The sequence below is a fragment of the Suncus etruscus genome, chromosome 15, assembly GCF_024139225.1.
Source record: "Suncus etruscus isolate mSunEtr1 chromosome 15, mSunEtr1.pri.cur, whole genome shotgun sequence".
Taxonomy (NCBI): domain Eukaryota; kingdom Metazoa; phylum Chordata; class Mammalia; order Eulipotyphla; family Soricidae; genus Suncus; species Suncus etruscus.
The window spans coordinates 34,451,520-34,472,338 of NC_064862.1; the positions used below are offsets into that span (position 1 = coordinate 34,451,520).

The following is a 20,819-nucleotide window of genomic DNA, read 5'->3' on the forward strand; positions in this document are numbered from 1 at the left end:
TGCTGGGCTCTCTGGCTTTTGGGTCTTTGCCTCTTTTGATCTTTGACCAGGATGGAGGTCCAAGGAAGATGGCTGAAAGAAGTTAAGACGCAGGGCTAGCAAAGTATGGCTGTGCTTGAAAGGTTATGAGTAGGCCACACACATGTGGTGAATAGGGCATGAATAAAGTTGATGCTTCCTGATGCCTGTCTCTGGATGAGTGATTCCACCGTTCACCTGGGCCTGGGACCCGCTGGCTGGATGGGGGTTGCTGAGCCACATGGCCTGGGATGGCATCCACTACCATCCAGCCCCATCGTTAATTATTTGGTTCAACAGAGGGGAGATATGGGTGCCTGCACCCATTAGGATAAATGGACAAGTTTTGGCCTTGGTGTCCAGATACATTCTCTCTTTGGATCTTTCTATGATTGGGGTTGGGAGGTACAATGCAGGAAGCATGAGAAGACATGGTAATACTTCCCCTGCCTGAAACATCCTGCCTTCTTCTGAAGCAGCCTGTGTTTGTCCTCACACCACATTCCTTGACACGGCCTGGCCCCTGGGCTGCCTACTCTAACCAGGGATCTATTACATGCTACATAGACAGGTGGTTCCTATCTTGTGGCCATGAAGACACAAAGAAGCCCCCACGGGAGCATGGATCCCAGGCAAGCCTTGCCATGGGAGATGTCAATTCAGAAAATATCCCAGGAACCCATTTCCTGGCTGTGCCCTGGGAGGTTGGTTCCTGTCTCAGTGTCCCAGGGCGCAAAGACCTTTCTCCCCAGGGCACACACAGGTGGTTGAGAGAATCACTGCTGGAGGCTCCAGGGAGAGGATACACCAAGGGTGAAGGAGATGCATCATGCTCCGTGGATGCTGGAACCTAGTGTCAAAGTCTTGTGCCTAGAGAGCTGGCCCAGGTGTGGAGAGCTAGTTTGGACCAGGATAGAGGCATGGACTAGGTGACAGAACAGTGGTGTGATGCCACAAGGCACATAGTGTACGGGTAGCTACTATTTCTCACTTTCAGATTCCCTCGGGACTCGGCTATAGGGCAGATCATGGGGTTAGGGGAGGTACGACACTCATGATGGGAGACATGTTTGTCTCAGGGCAATGCCAAGCAGAGGACAATTACGGATCCTCCCACTAGACAAGGGAGGAGACAAGTTGTTCCCGCTGGGTGAATGAATGACCTGTTGTTGTTCCGATGTGGCCAGTTCTGGGGGAGCCAGGGAGTGGAGCAAGTCATTAATCAGCTCCTCCATTTGGTCCAGGTCAAACGGAAGTGCCCAGTTCAGCTTGCGATTCCCTAAGAGTATCAAACACAGGGACTGTCCACAGGGACCTGGACACGCTTTCCTGCAGCCAGCCAATGAAAGCCGTTTTCCTTTTCTACTCTACCCTCAGACCCCAATGCCCCGCCCCATCTTTGGTCCTGCTCAGTTGCCCACTAGAGAGACAGAGAGCATCATCGTCTTCGTTGCATTTCTGCCCAGGGAGAACAGCACAAACACGTCTGTCCATTTGGTCCTCAACTCTTTTCTGAAGGTAGAGAACGTGGCTGGGAAAGGCTAAGGCTAGAAATGCAGTGCTCTCTGTCTCCAGGAATGTCTTTGGCCCCCATTTGGGAACTGTGAAACAGTGACAGATACATAGGCCACCTTTTCCCAGTTTTAGTCCCATTGAGCTCCAAGGAGCTCCATCCGAGGCTCTCCCCATGCATAGCCCTGTCTCTCTAAAGAACACTGACTCAGGGGTGCATTGCCTTCCCAAGCCATCTCTGTGCTTGCTTTCCCAAGCCTCTTAACTCAGGGCTGATCCCAGAATGCCTGGAAAATGCTGGATGGCTGCCAGAAACCTTACAATTGTCCAACTGGGCCAGAAACACCTCTACCTGGCCCTGACCATGATTGCACTGCGTTCTCTGGTCTACTGGTGCTGCCTCCCTCAAGCTGTCCCCAAAGTGACAGTGCTCAGCATGGGGATTCTCCCTCTAGGAGAATCCTACCAAAGGATCCATTGCTGAACATGGGTCTGGGTGTCAACCCAGACCTAGATGGCTTCTCACTCTGGGATATGCACTCCTGCAGAGGAATGCTTTAAGATCTTCACACCTGCCCATTCTTACTCTAAGGTTCATTACAGTTGAGCAGCTGCAAAGGTGTCCATCTCCATCAACCAACATAGGGTACTCAATGACCCCATGACTGTGACCAATGGGCCGTGACCAATGGAAGAGATGCTAGGAAAAATGATCCCAGAGATCAACTTACCGACCAGGATGTTCTTCATTGCAAGCTGCATCCCTGAGTGCCCGGCACATTGTGATGGATATGGTGTCATTGGCCTGTATCGTTTTTTTGCAGCTGCCATCAGTGGTGCCAAGGGGCCCAGAGTTTTCGCTTCCTCGCCCATCACTGGGCATGGGCACCAAACACGGAAGTGGCGGGGTGGGCTCCTGCATAGATAGAAAGATAAGTTGGCATGGGGCCTGGACATAGTATGGAGGTAGGACAGTTGCCTGCAAGCAGAAGATTTGTGATTGGAATCCCAGCATCCCACATATTTCCCTTAGTCCAGTGGTCAGCAAGCCTCGGCTCACGAGCAACATGCAGCTTTTACACTTTTAATGTGGCTCTTCTGTGTGCTAGGCTGCCGCTCCAGGAGTCAGGACTCTGCTCCTAGCCTCTGTCAGTGCGCACCCTGTGTGCAGCACGGCAGCTGGTTCCAAGAGTGTAAGATGATACCCAGTAACAACCCCAAACAAAGGTGTTCCCCCAACGTCATCCTTTCTTAAACCTCTTTCTTTGATATGTAAAAGCCCACTGAATATGTACTTTTGTCTTTCTCTTGACCTGAAGCCTCCTGGTATTGGGAATTGGTTTTAATAAAGAAAGAGGTGTTCTAGGTATTTGGGCTCGAGGCAGAGAGTACAAGGTAAAAGGCCATGGATTTTATGATCATCCTTTCCTGGCTAGCTTGGTTTATTATTTCTTCCCTGCTACCCTCCTTCTTCAGACCAGGTTGGGTGGAGTTTAGAAATATAGTGCCTAGGGCCTGGAGAGATAGCGCAGCGGTGTTTGCCTTGCAAGCAGCCAATGCACGACCAAAGGTGGTTGGTTCGAATCCCGGTGTCCCATATGGTCCCCTGTGCCTGCCAGGAGCTATTTCTGAGCAGACAGCCAGGAGTAACCCCTGAGCACCGCCGGGTGTGGCCCAAAAACAAAACAAAAAAAAAACAAAACAAACAAAAAAAGAAATATAGTGCCTAGAGTAATCTTAAAACATATATTTTATTTTGCACAAGAGTGGGAATCTTCCATGAAGGGATTCTCAACCCCAGAGTTTTCTTTTCCATGGATTCTTGGGGCTGGCATGGTGGCGCTAGAGGTAAGGTGTCTGCCTTGCCAACGCTAGCCTAGGACGGACCGCGGTTTGATACCCCGGCATCCCATATGGTCCCCCAAGCCAGGAGCGACTTCTGAGCGCATAGCCAGTAGTAACTCCTGAGCGTCACTGGTGTGGCCCAAAAACCAAAACAAAAAAAAAAAAAGTCCATGGACTCTCATGTCAGAGTACTCATGATTAAAGTTGTGAGCTAATGCCCTTAAATGCTGTTTTTCACATTGATTATGACTTTCTGCATAATATAAGTGCCAATCAGAAATTTTTTGCAAGAGTGGAAATATTTGAATATCTCCTTCTAAGACACAGCTATCCCAGAATCAGATTCTTTTTGGAACAGATTCTTATGTCTCACTGCAAAAACTACTTGTGAAACTCCCCTGCAGAGAAATATTAAGTTCATAGAGAATATGAGCAATGTCTACCAAATACACAAGCTTAGCTACCCATTCCTTGTCCAACTGGGGCTGTACAAAGTCAGAGTTCTGCTCTCACAGGAACTGCACTACTCCTTCCCTCTTGCCAACAAGGCGAGAGAGCACCCTTCCCCTGAACAGCCACTTCACTTCTTCATGGAGAAGATGCTAGTAGTGGGCACCCATACTCTCACCTAGGGTGGTGAATAGCCTAGATTTGATCACAATTGTGAATTTAACAAATTATCTTTACTGTGTCATCTGTCACAGAGTTTAGTTCAGCAGGGAGTTTTTTTTTTTTAATCCAGTCTATCATACAATGAGTGGATACAATGTATGGGTGTGCAACTTCTGTTTCTTGTGACTACACAAAAACACTGAGCCATGCACAATGCATCATCTGTACATACATCAACACATTAGATTATTATTCTGAGTAAAAATGAGTCAGAAGGAGAGGTGTAGACACAGAATAATCATTGTGGCATATAAGAATAATAAATGGCAATATGGTAATATCTAGAGAAAATAGGGATGAGGGACAGGAGGACTAGTCCATGATAGGATGCTTGCCATAAAAAGTGGTGAGTTCAGTTAGAATAGAGAAAGGTACATTATGAAGTTGGAACTTATCACTCTGGACAAGAACTGGATGCTGAAATGGATAAATGACATGTATGGTACCCTTTAATTAATAATATTGCAAACCACGGTGTCATAAAGGAAATTTTGCAAGCCTCAGTGTCATAAAGAAAAAGAGAGAAAAAAGGGGCCGGGCGGTGGCGCTAAAGGTAAGGTGCGCCTGCCTTGCCTGCGCTAGCCTTGGACGCGGTTCGATCCCCCGGTGTCCCATATGGTCCCCCAAGCCAGGAGCAACTTCTGAGTGCATAGCCAGGAGTAACCTCTGAGTGTTACCGGGTGTGGCCCAAAAAACCAAAAAAAAAAAAAAAAAAAGAAAAGAGAGAAGAAAGCAAAATGCCTGCCCCTGACATAGGCAGAGGAAGGTGAAGGGGAAGGAAACAAGGGACATTGGTGGTGGGGAAAGTGCACTGGTGAAGGGTGGTGTACATTCTATGATTGAAATACAAGTATGAATAATTTTGTAACAAATATGCTTAAATAAAAATTATTTTTAAAATGTTTCAGGCACTCTATCATAATTTCTTTATGATATGTCATATGCCTTTAACAAAGTGCCGTTTTTGTTTTTGTGTGTGTTTTAGTTTGGTTTCTTGCAGGACACACTAAAGTGTCAATAGATTTTTTTTTCTTTTCAGTGAAATCATTACTTTTCTCTGGAACACTGTTCTTGCTTTTAAAAATTGTTAAAAGGTTTTTCTCTTTACCTGTTTCATCTCCATATGATTTTAAATTCTCAGGACATTTTGGTTATCAAGAGGAAATGTTTTGAAACGTTTTGCTTCCTTATTATCAGAAATCAAAGCATTTTTCCTTGAGAAGGGTGTTCACTATCCAGAATTAACAGTGAATTCAAAAACTGTATTTCATGGTGGATGTTACTTCACATTTAAATCAGCTTAATCATAAACTACAGGGGAAAGGAAACACAATGTTTTCGATGTTAGAAGAAGTTATTTGGTTTGAAAATTATCTGTTTTTGCTCAAGATTTTGACAGAGAAATTTTGATTTACTTTTCTTTTTTTTTTTTTTTTATGGGCCACAACTGTTTGACGCTCAGGGGTTACTCCTGGCTATGTGCTCAGAAATCGCCCCTGGCTTGGGGGGACCATATGGGACGCCGGGGGATCGAACCGCGGTCCGTTCCTTGGCTAGCGCTTGTAAGGCAGACACCTTACCTCTAGCGCCACCTTCCCGGCCCCTTGATTTACTTTTCAAGCCTGTTGACACATCGCCAAGAAAACAATTCTGATATTGACATTACCTATTTTAAAACAGCACTTTTAAATATGAGGGAAGCTTTTCTCAAGAGGTTTCAGGATTTCAGAAACAGCAAAGCGATGTTGGCCTTTGTTAAAAAACCTCTGGATGCCACTGTAAAGGAATTACATTTTTCTCCCTTTAAAATCGACATTGGCGGGCCCGGAGAGATAGCACAGCGGTGTTTGCCTTGCAATCAGCTGATCCAGGACCTAAGGTGGTTGGTTCGAATCCCGGTGTCCCATATGGTCCCCTTTGCCTGCCAGGAGCTATTTCTGAGCAGACAGCCAGGAGTAACCCCTGAGCACCGCCGGGTGTGGCCCCCCCCAAAAAGAAAGAAAGAAAGAAGGAAGAAGGAAGGAAGGAAGGAAGGAAGGAAGGAAGGAAGGAAGGAAGGAAGGAAGGAAGGAAGGAAGGAAGGAAGGAAGGAAGGAAGGAAGGAAGGAAGGAAGGAAGGAAAGAAAGAAAGAAAGAAAGAAAGAAAGAAAGAAAGAAAGAAAGAAAGAAAGAAAGAAAGAAAGAAAGAAAGAAAGAAAGAAAGAAAGAAAGGAAGGAAGGATGTAAGGAAGGTAGGAAGGAAGGAAGGAATGAAAGGAAAGAAAAAAAGAAAGGAAAGAAAGGAAAGACAGGAAAGGAAAGAAAGGAAAGAAAGGAAAGAAAAGAAAGGAAAGAAAGGAAAGAAAGGAAAGAAAAGAAAGGAAAGAAAGGAAAGAAAAGAAAGGAAAGAAAGAAAAGAAAGAAAGAAAAAAAGAAAGAAAGAAAGAAAGAAAGAAAGGAAAGAAAGAAAGAAAGGAAAGAAAGAAAGAAAGAAAGAAAATAAAATCGACATTGGCAACTTTAAAATGCAATTGCTGGGTTTAAAAAACAAGAACTGTGGAGCTCTAAATTTGAATGTCTTTGTGCTAATTTAGAAAGATTGGAGAAACGCAAATGTGAACTTAGTTCACAGCAAAAGTGGTCTACTTTGAAAGACCTGGAGAAGGAAGATATGTTGATTTTTAACACCTGGAATAGTATTCCTGACTCATTTAATCAACTAAAAAAGCTAATGTTTGCTGTTCTTTTTTTTTGGGGGGGGGGGTTTTGGGCCACACCCGGTAACGCTCAGGGGTTACTCCTGGCTATGTGCTCAGAAGTTGCTCCTGGCTTGGGGGACCATATGGGACACCGGGGGATCAAACCGCGGTCCATCCAAGGCTAGCGCAGGCAAGGCAGGCACCTTACCTTTAGCACCACCGCCCAGCCCCATGTTTGCTGTTCTTTCCTTGTTAGGGTCTACATGTTTATGCGAACAATCATTTTCAAGCATAAATCTTATCAAGAGTAAATTGAGAAAAAAATAAAAGAGTAAATTGAGAAATTGTCTCATTGATGAGAACCTGGAATTGTGCCTAAAATTAAAAACAACAACATACAAACCTGACGTACTCAAACTATCCAAGGAAATGCAAGGCCAATGTTCACATTAGTGTTTGTGACTTTGTTAGTCATTGTCAGGTTGTAATTGTCTCTACATTGTAAGGCAAATTTTATGGAATTTAACGTTATTGGTAAATAATATTGTTTTAAAGTTTTTGTCTTATTAGTTGTGTTATTTGTATCCTCCTGACCTATGTGGATACTTGCATGCAGACTATTCTCAATAAAAATTTATTGAAACTAAAAATAGTGTACCATCCTATGTATTTTCGGTTTTAAAAATGTGGCTCTCAAAAAATTCAATCGTGGTTTTGGTGAGATTTGGCTCAGTTGAATAAAAAGGTTGCCCACCACTGCCCTAGCCTGCCTGGAGTGATTTCTGAGCATAGAGCCAAGAGTAACTCCAAGAGCACTGCCGGGTGTGACCCAAAAAACAAAACAGAAAACAAACAAACAAACAAACAAAAACAAGATAGCAGCCCAAAGGGTAAAGGAGGGAGATATGAGATGCATGCTGGAACAGGGGTGGATGGAGGACAACATTGGTGGTGAGAATACCCCTGATTCAATGTCGCTATGTACCCATGCACTTCCAAGGACTGAACTTGATTTAACCATGTGCAAAGCAAGCACCTTATCCCCTATCCCAGTGATGGGCAACCTTTTTTTTCAACTGAGTCACATCTTGCCAAAGCCACGATTGAAATTTTATTTTGAGAGGCACATTTTTAGAGACTCTTTTTTTTTTTTTTATTTCAATTATGACAACAAAGATGCAAGGAAAGAGGACAGGGTAAAGTTACAGTGGAAGCACAATCACCCATAAACAGAATTCTCGGTAGTCCCATCGATGATATCGCAGCCTTGAACTTTCAACCAAAGAACATTAAGAAAAACAAAACTGAACCCAGGTACAATACAATTACTTTGTCCCTCAAATCCCCAGTTGAAAATACATAGGATGGTATACTGTTTTTAGTTTCAATAAGTTTTTATTGAGAATAGTCTGCATGCAAGTATCCACATAGGTCGGGAGGATACAAATAACACAACTAATAAGACAAAAACTTTAGAACGATATTATTTATCAATAACGTTAAATTCTGTAAAATTTGCCTTACACTGTAGAGACAGTTACATCCTGACAATGACTGACCAAAGTCACAAAAACTAATGTGAACCATTGGCCTTGGTTATGATCAGAGCTGTGTAGAGCCGGCCGCCGTGGCTGCACACAGGCGCGCACTGACAAAGGCTAGTAAGCTGAGTCCTGACTCCCTAGAGCGGCCACCCAGCACACCAGAAGAGGGCCCCATTAAAAAGTGGTAAAGAGCTTCCTGGGAGCCAGGAGTCTAGCAGGAGGAGGTTTGGCAGGCCCCCGCCATGCCGGAGGGCCTGCTTGACCAGGCCCTAGTGGGGTGCGGACTTGGGTAACCCCCAGCACCCCCTCTACCGCCTTGCTCCAGATCTCCAGGGCTTCCCCTGGGGCCACACGCCTGGGCAAGCCGGTGAGTTGGGTCCCTTGGTGGAGCTTGAAGGTACCCTAGGCCCTTCACCCCACTATCCATGCAGCTCCTTAGGGAGGGTCTGGGTGGGGCTCTGAACTTCAGGTCTCCCAGCTTCTTGAAGGATCTCTCCTTCCTGGGAGCCAGGAGTCTAGCAGGAGGAGGTTTGGCAGGCCCCCCGCCATGCTGGAGGCCTGCTTGACCCAGGCCTAGTGGGGGTTGCGGGACTTGGGTAACCCCAGCACCCCTCTTCCCGCCTTGCTTCCAGATCTCCAGGGCTTCCCTGGGCCACACGCCTGGGCAAGCCGGTGAGTTGGGTCCTTGGTGGAGCTTGAAGGTACCCCTAGGCCTTAGCCCCCACTATCCATGCAGCTCCTTAGGGTGGGTCTGGGTGGGGCTCTGAACTTCTGGTCCTCCAGCTTCTTGAAGGATCTCTCCTTCCTGGGAGCCGGGAGTCTAGCAGGAGGAGGTTTGGCTGGCACTGGTAATCTCTGTCTAGTCTATATTTTTCAAAATCGCACGGGGGCAATAGCCCCCGCTGCGCACAAAAACATTAATAGTACTCTCACAAGAAACATTAATAGTACTCTCACAAGAAACATTAATTGTACTCTCACAAGAAACATTAATAGTACTCACTATCATTGAATTATGTTTTATGCATGCAGAATGTCCATTTTGTACTCTGCCCTTTTGCATACCCCTTCATAAGTTTATATTTCTCTTTAACTTCTTTAACTCCTATCATCATTACTCCTTTTTTACCCTTTCTAACTTTAGTACTGTGGAGTCCTAAGTCACAGACCAAAGTGGTGCCCTAGAGTTAACACCCACCCAACTATTTTTAAAAGGCATAAAAAGGACACATATCTTTTCAACATTTTATGGGTGTTTTCTTTGACGGCTATAACTTTTGCTAAATACTTTCTTATACAGTAATGATCCCCCCCCCCCATGTTTTTATCTTCTCTTTGTGAACTGCTCAATATGGAATTTGGTGTGTAAGAATCCCTCAGTTTAATACTTATGTTTTGAACCAAGTCATGGGTTCTTGTTGGAAATGTTCTTACGCCCCCATATATCTGATAGCACCACGTGGCTTTATATCTTGTTTGCGTAGGCACACTAACATGGGAAAATACTATACATACCAATAAGTTCTTATCTAATAGAAATAGGAACACACAAATCTTGTAGTGCAATGAGACCTTACACCCTGAGCATTGACATAAAGACCTGGCACAGGCCTCAGAAGAATGGGCATTTTCCATTTACCCCTTGATCTACAGAAGACATTTACAAAACATCCAAGGTTGTATATAACATCACCCGGAGGCATTCCTGTACCAGGGACGACCCTACAGCTGCTCTGACATCGATCTACTCAAAAGAGACACCCCTTAACACTGAGAAGACAACAAGAATAATGACCTGCTTACTGGACAGGGCTTGCTGTATTGCCCCTTAATGGTGAGGTTTGTCTATAACATCACCTGGAAGCAATCCTCTACCACGGAAGACCCTACCACTGCTCAGACATCGTCCTGCTCAAAAGAGACTTCCCTTAACACTGAGAAGACTTAACAACAACAACCTGCTTACAGGACAGGGCTTCCTGCATTGCCCTTTCATGGTGAGGTGAAACGAGAAGGCACTCCACATCATGACTTCAATGTAGGACATGCAGATTCCAGAATCTTTAATACAGAAACATGAGACCAACAAACAGAGACTGTGTGATAAGTGTGTTGGCGCTACGGACAATGTCTTGGAATCGAACAATAACTTGCCTGAGGCCTAGAGCTGGTCTTATGCCAGGAAACTTCAGGGGTAGGATCTCTTTGTATTTAGGCCAAGGTTATTCCTTCCCATGCCTCTCATATTTTGGTGGGCCTATGCAAACAATTGCCACTCTAACACCGTTTTTACTGTGCTCCTTTGACTCTAATCCTTAAAACGCACACCACTTAAAATTTGAGGTTAACTTAAGCTAATATGCATGTACATGGAAACGTAAAAAAATACTATGCCTCTAATGTTTAAGGAGTTACGTAAGTTTGATGGCTTTAGATTGCCTTGTGTGCTGTTAAGAAATATTATAATGTGCTACAATCTGGGAACTTGAGGGACAAAGTAATTGCACATGGATTCTGTTTTATTTATCTTAACTTTCTTTGGTGAAAGTTCAAAGTTAAGATATCAGCAAGGGGACTTCTTCTGATAATTATGTTATGGGTGATTGTCCTTACACTGTAACTTTACCTTATCCTCTTTCTTTGCATCTTTTGTTCTCATAATTCAAAATAAAAAAATTATAAAAAAAAGTGTAAAGAGCCGCACGCGGCTTGCAGACCACTGTTTTAGAGCTTTGAGCATCTCATTGTTTCCAGGGTTAGGACTCTGTTCTGAACAAACATTATGATTTCTGGCATTTAACCTACATTTTCTACTCCTCCATTTTTACCACATTTATTCCTATTAACTACATTTACTAATACTTTTGGCTAGTCCAGCACTAAAGGAGGAACAACACATTTGATCCTAGCATCTCATTTTACTTTTCTCTTTTCTTCCGTTCAGATAAAAATTGGTGACAGAGGTGAAGTTTGTTAGGCCTGCCATTAACACCTGATGAACAGAGATCATTGCCCTTCCTTTCTAAGAAATCAGATCTTCTCTTGTGATGAAGCACTCCAGCGCTTCTCTTTGTATCTAAAACTTCATACAAGTAGAACCACTGGGAACCTGCCATTTCTAGGAACAGCCTGTTATTGTGGAAAGCCGGGACCTCATCAAGAAACTCAGAGTATAAAACACAAATGTTAGTCTTTTTTTTTTTAATTTCATAATCCAGGCTAAGACTATTATCGTTGTTCATTTGATTACCCACTCTCGTGATTGATAGTCATGGTAAATTGAGAAAAGAAAAGCTTAAATTGAGGGGGAAAGCCATTCTTTCAGAACTTATTAAATGATTGTGTGTGTGTGTGTGTGTGTGTGTGTGTGTGTGTGTATATGAGATTCACTGGCTAAAGTATGTAAGGGGAAAAAAAGGATGTAAGGGGACATATAACCAAGTTCTCTCAAACATAATCTGCTCAGGAATGTTATCATGCTCACAATTGTCCCCACAAAGGAATACCCCTTATGCACACAGTAACCTATACAGAACACCCCTTGGAGCACAATGAAAATTACATACATTTTCATCATTTAATTTTTAAAACAGTCTTAGAGCATTTTTTATTAATCAACTTTACTCCCCACCAGCTGTTTTCTTCTATTTTTATGGGGTTTTTTTGCATGTAAAAAAGATCCTGTGAATGTGTATAACTGCTCCAGGAGGTGGAGAATGACTAACTTCAGCGAAATTCCCATGCTCTGTAAAATCTTTAAGAGTTTGGTAGAGAGAGGGCAGAGTTTTCAATCTGTTTATCCAGGCTTTTTTTTTTTTTTTTTTTGGTTTTTGGGCCACACCCGGCGGTGCTCAGGGGTTACTCCTGGCCGTCTGCTCAGAAATAGCTCCTGGCAGGCATAGGGGACCATATGGGACACCGGGATTTGAACCAACCACCTTAGGTTCTGGATCGGCTGCTTGCAAGGCAAGCATGGCTGTGCTATCTCTCCGGGCCCTATCCAGGCTATTTCTAAGGCAAAATATGACATTTTGTACTGTAAAAAATCACTTCACTGTGCTGTTTTTGGCCATGGGAAGAGATGGCGATATATTTAATCCCACAAAGATTCCTTTTATATAATGAATTGGGATTCTATCACAGATAGTACATCTCTGCAGGAAGATGAAGCCAGGAGAATTCTTCCCAGTGAGAGAGCTTGAGGGTCCTTTAATGGCTACAGTAACAATAAGATGGGATAAAAAGTCATTATCACTGTCATTATTTTGCTAGTCTACTGGTAAATGATTGAACTTTATAAAAACTTAAGACCAAGAGGGATCTTCTTTATGACTCAGAAGAGCCATTTTTCACTGGAGGTGAAATACACCCTGGAAAAGAAAAGCACCAGAATAAGGATAGGAGTCTTTCTGCCACCCCAATTGGATGTGAATCAGCTGCACAAACCTAATAAACTGAGGCAGACAGAAACAACAGTGGAGGTGCTTTCTTTGTGACTCATGGAGCATTTATTACTCCAGGTCCATATCCCCAAGAAGTTCATGGCTACTCCACTTCACTCTGTGGCCACACATTTCTTCTGTCAATGAGCTTCACAACAACACATTAAAAATGCCACTGCACTGCAAATGTCACAATGGGAAATAACCCCACCACTCTTAGCATATAAAGATGATAGTCCGGGGCCCGGAGAGATAGCACAGCGGTGTTTGCCTTGCAAGCAGCCGATCCAGGACCAAAGGTGGTTGGTTCGAATCCCGGTGTCCCATATGGTCCCCCATGCCTGCCAGGAGCTATTTCTGAGCAGACAGCCAGGAGTAACCCCTGAGCTCTGCCGGGTGTGGCCCCAAAACAAAACAAAATAAATAAATAAATAAATAAATATATAAATAAATAAATATGATAGTCCTGTCCACCCAACTAGCCCCAGACACTTATATAACTCTTTAGAGAGGAAATATTGAGAATATTCTTGGAACTCAAAGAAACCATCAAATTAACAGCCAATAAAATTCAAGAGGATATGAGAAAATTTCACACAGAAATGACAGAACAGAAAAACTTGGTAGACTAAATTTAAAAAGAACTCACTGGAAGGCCTCATGAGCAGAGTAACATCTTCTGAGAACAGATTCAGTGAGCTAGAAGATGAGCTGCATAACTCCTGAAGACTACAGCAGAAGACAGAAAAGACTTTTAAACAAACAGAAGATGAAAAAAAAATCCTAAAAGCTATTGAACGGATACAATAGAATTTTGGATAAATTCAACAGAAACCATCTTAGACTCACTGAGGTCCCAGAGAGCCATGTGAAGAAAAACCCTATGAAGAAACAGTAGTCAAAGACATCATTTCTAAAAAGTTCTGAAGAGTACTTGCACCCACATCCTGGATGCCCAAAGAATTCTAGGTAAATGACACCCAAATGACACATCCTAGTCACAGTGAAGAAAATCACAGATGGAGATAGATTATTGAAAGTGGCAAGAACAAAAGGAAATTACATACAAAGCAGCATCCTTAAGATTTACAGTAGATTTATCACAAGAAACCTTTCAGGTCCATAGGCAGTTATAGTATATAGTGAAAGACTCTTAAAGAATTGGATGCCTCACCAAAATACTTCATTAAACCAGACATTTATTCAGGTTTGAAGGAATAATACACAGCTTCACAGATAAAGGTCAGGAACTGTACAGACTCCAAAACAATTTTTTATCCCTAGCATCTTTTCATTTTCATTTTTCTTTTATTTTTATAACATCTTTATTTAAGCAACATGGTTACAAACATGTTTATAGTGGGTTTTCAGTATACCCCCCATCACCAATGCAACCTTCTTGCCACCAGTGCCCCCCATCTCCCTTCTACCCCACCTGTCTTTGAGACAGGTATTCTATTTCTCTCATTCACTACAATTGTCATGATAGTTGTTGGTATAGTTATTTCTCTAACTGCAGTCACCAATCTTTGTGATAAGCTTCATATCATGGGCTTGTCTTCCAGCCCTCATCTCTATTTTCTTGGGTATTATTATCAGGCTGTCTTTTATTTTTCTTAAATCCCACAGCTGTGTGAGACTATACTGTGTCTATCTCTCTCCCTCTGATTCCAAAACAATTTTGAAATAAGATAGTATAAGGTAAGATAAACCCCACAAAACCACCAAACTTCTAGAAAAAGAGGACACAAAATTTCATGATAATCATCTCAATGTCAATGAATAAATACACCAAGTAAAAGACACATAGTGGCAAAATGAATCACAAAATTGGCTCCAACATTCTGCTGACTGCAAGAAACACTTAGAGTTAGAGCAAACACAGACTCAAAGTCAAAGATTAGAAGATTGAGGTGGCCATACTAATATCTGACGACATAGACTTCAGGTTTAAAAAGTTATATGAGGGGCCAGAGCAAAAGCATAGTGGTAGGGCGTTTGCCTTGCATGAGGCTGAGCCAGGACAGACCTCGGTTCGATCCCAGGCGTCCCATATGGTCCTCCAAGCCAGGAGCGATTTCTGAGAGCATAGCCAGAAGGAACCCCTTAGCATTACTGGGTGTGGCCCCAAAACAAATGAACAAACAAAAGTTATATAAGAAAAAAAGGGTTATATATATATATATATTTTTTTTTTTGTTTTTTCGGGCCACACTCGTTTGATGCTCAGGGGTTACTCCTGGCTAAGTGCTCAGAAATTGCCCCTGGCTTGGGGGGGACCATATGGGACGCCAGGGGATCAAACCTCGGTCCTTCCTTGGCTAGCGCTTGCAAGGCAAACACCTTACCTCTAGCGCCACCTCGCCGGCCCCAAGAGGGTCATATTTTAATAATTAAGGGATATGTACATTTGAAATAAATTACAATCTTAAACATATATGCACCCAATGAGTTTCCAGAAAAATACTTAAAACAACTGCTAAAAAATACTTGAAGAAAGACACCAATAGTAATAAATATTAGCACACAATAGTACTTGGAGGGGTCTGAGCGGTGGCACAGCGGTAGGGCATTTGCCTTGCACGCTGCTCAGCTCGGATGAACAGCAATTCCATCCCTCGGCACCCCATATGGTCCCCAAAGCCAGGAGAAATTTCTGAGCTCATAGCCAGGAGTAAACCCTAAGCGTCACAGGGAGTGCCCCCCCCCCCCCAATAGTACTTGGAGCAGCACACTGTAGTACTTGGGAATTTCAGCACTTCTCTGCACCTATTGATAGATTAAATCAGGCTAAAACTCAACAAGGATATACTGGTTTTGAAGGAGGAAATAGATAAAAGGGGCTTAGTAAATATACATAGGGAGTTTTATTGCCCAATGCCAAATATAGGGACCAGAGAGAAAGCACAGTAGGGAGGGCATTTGCCTTGCACACAGCTGACCAGGATTTGATCTCCAGCATCCCTTACTGCCTCCAAGTCTGCCAAGAGTAAATTTTGAGCACAAAGCCAGGATTAATTCCTTTGTACCATCTGTTGTGACCCCAAACAAACAAACAAATAAAAACAAGCAAACAAAAGCAAATGCCAAATGCATATTCTTCTCTAATGCAAATGGGACATTCTCCAAGATAGATCACATGCTGGGTCATAAAACACACCTCCATAAAATCAAGAGGATAAATTGTATCAACTACCTTCTCAGATAATGATGCACTGAAAATAAAAGTGAATTACAAACAGAAATGGAGAAATAACTAATATCTAGAAATTAAACAGCTCACAACTGGACAACCATTGGACCAGAGAGGAAATCAAAAGATCCCTGGAAAAATATGAGAATTAGTGTACAAATTATCAGAAATAGTGGGAGGGAGCAAAAGAAATATTAAGAAGAAAATGTATAGTTTGGCCAGCATTCATCAGGAAGGAGAGCCTAGTTAGCTTAATGGCACAATATAAGAAATTTAACAATGACCAGAACAATGAGCCAAAAGCAGTCAGAAGGAAGACAATGACAAAACTTAGAGCAGATATCAATGAAATGGAAATACCAAAAATTCAAAAGATCAATGACAGCAAGAGTTGGTTCTTTAAAAAAAAAAAAATCAGCAAGACTTGCAAAGAAAGAGAGAGAAACCTAGTAAATTGTATCAGAAAGAAAAGAGGGAAATCACAACATCTTAGAAATTCAAAGGATCCTCAGATATTATTTTGAGGATTGTTATGTCAGAAAACAAGATAATCGGGCCGGGCGGTGGCGCTGAAGGTAAGGTGCCTGCCTTGCCTGCGCTAGCCTTGGACGGACCGCGGTTCGATCCCCCCGGTGTCCCATATGGTCCCCCAAGTCAGGAGCAACTTCTGAGCACATAGCCAGGAGTAACCCCTGAGCGTTACCGGGTGTGGCCCAAAACCCCCTCCGCCCCCCCAAAAAAAAAAAAAAGAAAACAAGATAATCTAGAAAACACAGACAAATTCTTAGACTCCTATAACTTCCAGGTTTGAACCAAAATGATTTGGAATACCTGGACAGATCAGATCTATCACTATCAAGAAAATGAAATGGTAATCAAAAGGTTTCCCCTAAAACAAAATTGCAAGCCCAGATGGATTCACTAGTGAATTCTGTCAAGCCTTGAAAGAGGATCAACTGCCAATCCTTTTCAGACTTTTCCAGAAAATTGAAGAAACAGAAACACTCCCAAACAGTTTCTGTAAAGCTAATATAGATACCCAAAAGAGAGACACCACAAAGAAAGAGAATCATAACTGATATCCTTGATGAACACAGATGCAAAGATTCTCCACATATTACTAGCAAATAGAATCCAACAATTTATTATAAAGTTCAAACACCATGACAATGTAGGAATCTTTCCAGGTATCCAAGATTGATTTAACATACTTACATCAATCAACATAATACACCATAAAAATAAAAAGATAAAAATCAATAGATGTAGAGAAAGCATTTCACAAAACTAGCACCCATTTATGATCATTCTTAATAAGATGGGAATTGAAGGTACTCTGTTCAATATAGTCAAGGTCATTTACCACAAGCCTACAGCAACTATTATACTCAAAGGGAAAAAACTAAAAGCCTTTCCTCTAAGATTAAGCACAAGAGGGGCCGGAGAGATAGCATGGAGGTAAGGTGTTTGCCTTTCATGCAAAGGACTGGTTGTTCGAATCCTGTCATCCCATATGGTCCCCAGTGCCTGCTAAGAGTGATTTCTGAGCGTGGAGCCAGAGTCGACCCCTGAGCACTGCTGGGTGTGACCGAAAACAAACACAAAAGAAGATTAAGCACAAGAAAGACTAGGTTGCCACCTCTTGTCCCTGTTATTCAATACATGGAATTTCATATCTGAAATATATTTTATTCAATAATGGAAGCACTTGCCCATTGAATTAGGCAAGAAAAAGATATCAAGGAAATACTAATAGATAAGAAGTCAAGCTTCCCACTTTTTGCCAATGACAAGTTTACTGTGTTTAGAAATCCTAAAGACAACAGAAAAGCTCCTAGAAACAATAAATGTATATAATAAAGTGGCAGGCTACAATATTATACACAAAAGTCCATTGCTTTTCTATATATAAATTAATGAGAGAGAAGAAAGAGATACTACAAAAATCCCATTCAGAAAATCAAGTATCTCAGGGGCTGGAGTGGTGGTGTAAGTGGTAGGGCGTTTGCCTTGCACGTGCTGACCTAGGTTGAACCATGGCTCGATCCCCCAACGTCCCATATGGTCCCCCAAGCCAGACGTGATTTCTGAGCACATAGCCAGGAGTAACCCCTAAGCATCACCAGATGTGGCCCAAAACCAACCAACCAAACAAACAAACAAAAAAAAACAAGTATCTTTTTTTTCTTTCTTTCTTTCGCTGCAAGAACTTTAATGGTGATTTGGTCCACACATCAGAGGCTGCTCTGGAAACAGCCGGGAGGACTCAGGCCTGACCAGGGGCACCATTCAGAAAAGTCAAAGGCCACAGGGGTTCGGATGCTCCTAGTCGTGTTTGAGAGTGAGCCTTTCGAAGAGGTATTCGCCCAGACCGGCCTGGGGGTTCGCCAGCCTGCAGATGTTGGTCAGGTGGTCGCCCATCTTCTTGATCAGCTTCACCTCCTCGTCCAAGGAAGTCACAGAGGTGGGGGTCAGTGCAAGCAGAGCCCAAGGCATGCAGATCCAACAGGGCCTGGTTCAGGTCCTTCTCCAGGACCAGGACAGCTTCCATGACATCCTGCGTTTTTAGCCCACTTCATCCCGGGAAGGTTTCTGCACGTCCAGGAAGAGGGCGGGGGCCGCTGCGCTGGTTTTGCATATTTTTTTTTTTTTTTTTTTTTTTTTGGGGCCACACCCGGTAACGCTCAGGGGTTACTCCTGGCTATGCGCTCAGAAGTCGCTCCTGGCTTGGGGGACCATATGGGACGCCGGGGGATCGAACCGCCGGTCCGTCCAAGGCTAGCGCAGGCAAGGGCAGGCACCTTACCTCTTTGTGCCACCGCCCGGCCCCTGGTTTTGCATCTTAAGGAGGTGCTCGGCGCCCTCGCGCTTCTCCTCGGCCAGCTCTCGGAAGAAGTGGCCCACGCCCTCCAGGGCCACATCGTCGCGGCTGAAATAGAAGCCCAGAGAGAGGTAAGTGTAGGAGGCCCGCAGGTGCATGTTCACCAGGCGGTTGACGGCGGCCTCCACGTCGGTGGAATAATTCTGGCGGATCTGGGAGCTCATGGCTGGGCTTGGTCGGCAGTGACAGCTGGAGCCTCAAAAATCGACGCTGGGTGATCCCGGTGGGAAGAGGGTGGCCGAGGTGTTGGTCCCTAAGTTTGCAACTGAAAATAATAAAGGCTGGAAAAAGGAAGGTGGAGGGGCTCGGTGGGGCGTCCCGGGTCTGTTCCGTCCAAACACTGTTGAAGCAAGACACAGAGCCGCGGGAGCGCCCTAGCACTTCTGCCAAAAACAAAACAAAACAAAACAAAACAAAAAAAACAAAAACCCAAGTATCTTAGAATCAACTTAACTAAATAAGTGGTTTTATTGGTTGGTTGGTTTTTATTGTTGGTTTTTTTTGGGGGGGAGGGGGGGCTGCACCTGGTAGTACTCAGGGGTTACTCCTGGCTCAACACTCAGAAATTACTCCTAGCAGGCTCATGGGACCATATGGGATGCCAGAGATCAAACCAAGGTCGCTCGCATGCAAGGCAAACACCTTTCTCACTGAGCTCTAGCCTCAGATTTTCAGTTTTTGGTACCTGAACTCAGAACCAGAAGGCATTCATAGATATTGCTGATTTCTAATTTCATAGCATGGTCTTTGATGTTTCATACAGAGATTTAGTGGGGCTGATTTGTTCTTTCTGCCTACGGCAGATGCCATCAGTATCTTCAATTTGACAAGGCAGTTTTCTACCTAGATCTAGGTATGGCAACAGTATGACATCATGTTTTTCTCATTTAAAGATACTCTTTGCTGGGTGCTCTTATGTGTTCATTTGAATGGCTGAGAGTAATAGTCAAACTTTTAATAAATAAAACTGTTCTCTTTATTGTGAGTGGGTCGCAGTCAATCAGTTTACGGCCTGATGAAGCAAACAAGCAAACAACAATTTTCTTAAGCAAGAGGAAATAGTACAACAACAGATGGCTTTCAGACTTAATCCGCATCCTTAACTCTCTTGGGACTCAAATTGCTATTGCACTATGTAGACATCGACATCATAATTTCATGACTAACTCTCTCTCTGTATATATTGGTATATATATTGGGGCCATACCTGGTGATGCTCAGTCGTTGCTCCTGGGTATGTGCTCAGAAATCACTCCTGGCTTGGGGGGACCATATGGGATGCCAGGGGATCAAACCGCGGTCCGTCCTAGGATAGATGCCTTACAGTTTACATGCCACCGTCCCAGCAACATTCACCCCCCCCCCCAAACAAAAAAAATACCACACTATCACCAAAACCCAATTTAATTTCCAAGGAGAAAAATTTTAGGATTGTCCATAGAATTGTCAAATAAATAATCTTCAAACCTGTTTACATTTATTTTTAAATTCTTGGCATGTATAGAGTAAAATAAATCTAATAGGGTCAATTTATTCTCATATCTGAGTTAATATTATAAAAAATATTAATGTCAATGAGAAGGAGCAGAACGTGAGTTTAGGACCTGACTATAGTTCCCCATATATACTGATGCCCTGGAACCATGGAAGAGCATCCTCCTACTTAAAGTTTGCTTCTTTTGACATCAGAGCTGATTCTGTCTAGAGTGACAGAAGAATCCACAGCACCAATGAAAACATGAAATTAGGGTTGTTCATCCAGCAGGTACTTGAATGCATGGATTGGGACAAGTACCATGCTCAGGTAGTCAGTCTTCCCACCTTCACAAAGCTTATGGGTCAAATAATCTTTTTTTTTTTTTCTGCTCCGACATTTTCTTTAATTTGAAATTGAATGGGACAAGGGGAAAGAAGAGAAAGCATTATTATGGTATACGCAAGGTCTTTTCTCAAGATCTCTTCTGGAGAAATATTTGAGGATACAATTATAGTCCTATAATGACTGTAACCAGGCTCATCCTACAAGGACATGAA

The 20,819-nt window shown here is 43.1% G+C and overlaps 1 pseudogene; it reads right to left on the bottom strand.

Moving 5' to 3' along the window:
- Positions 1 to 18,090: 18,090 nt before the first annotated feature.
- On the bottom strand, positions 18,091 to 19,153 carry LOC126030807 (ferritin light chain-like; annotated as a pseudogene).
- Between the last annotated feature and the right edge of the window lie 1,666 nt (positions 19,154 to 20,819).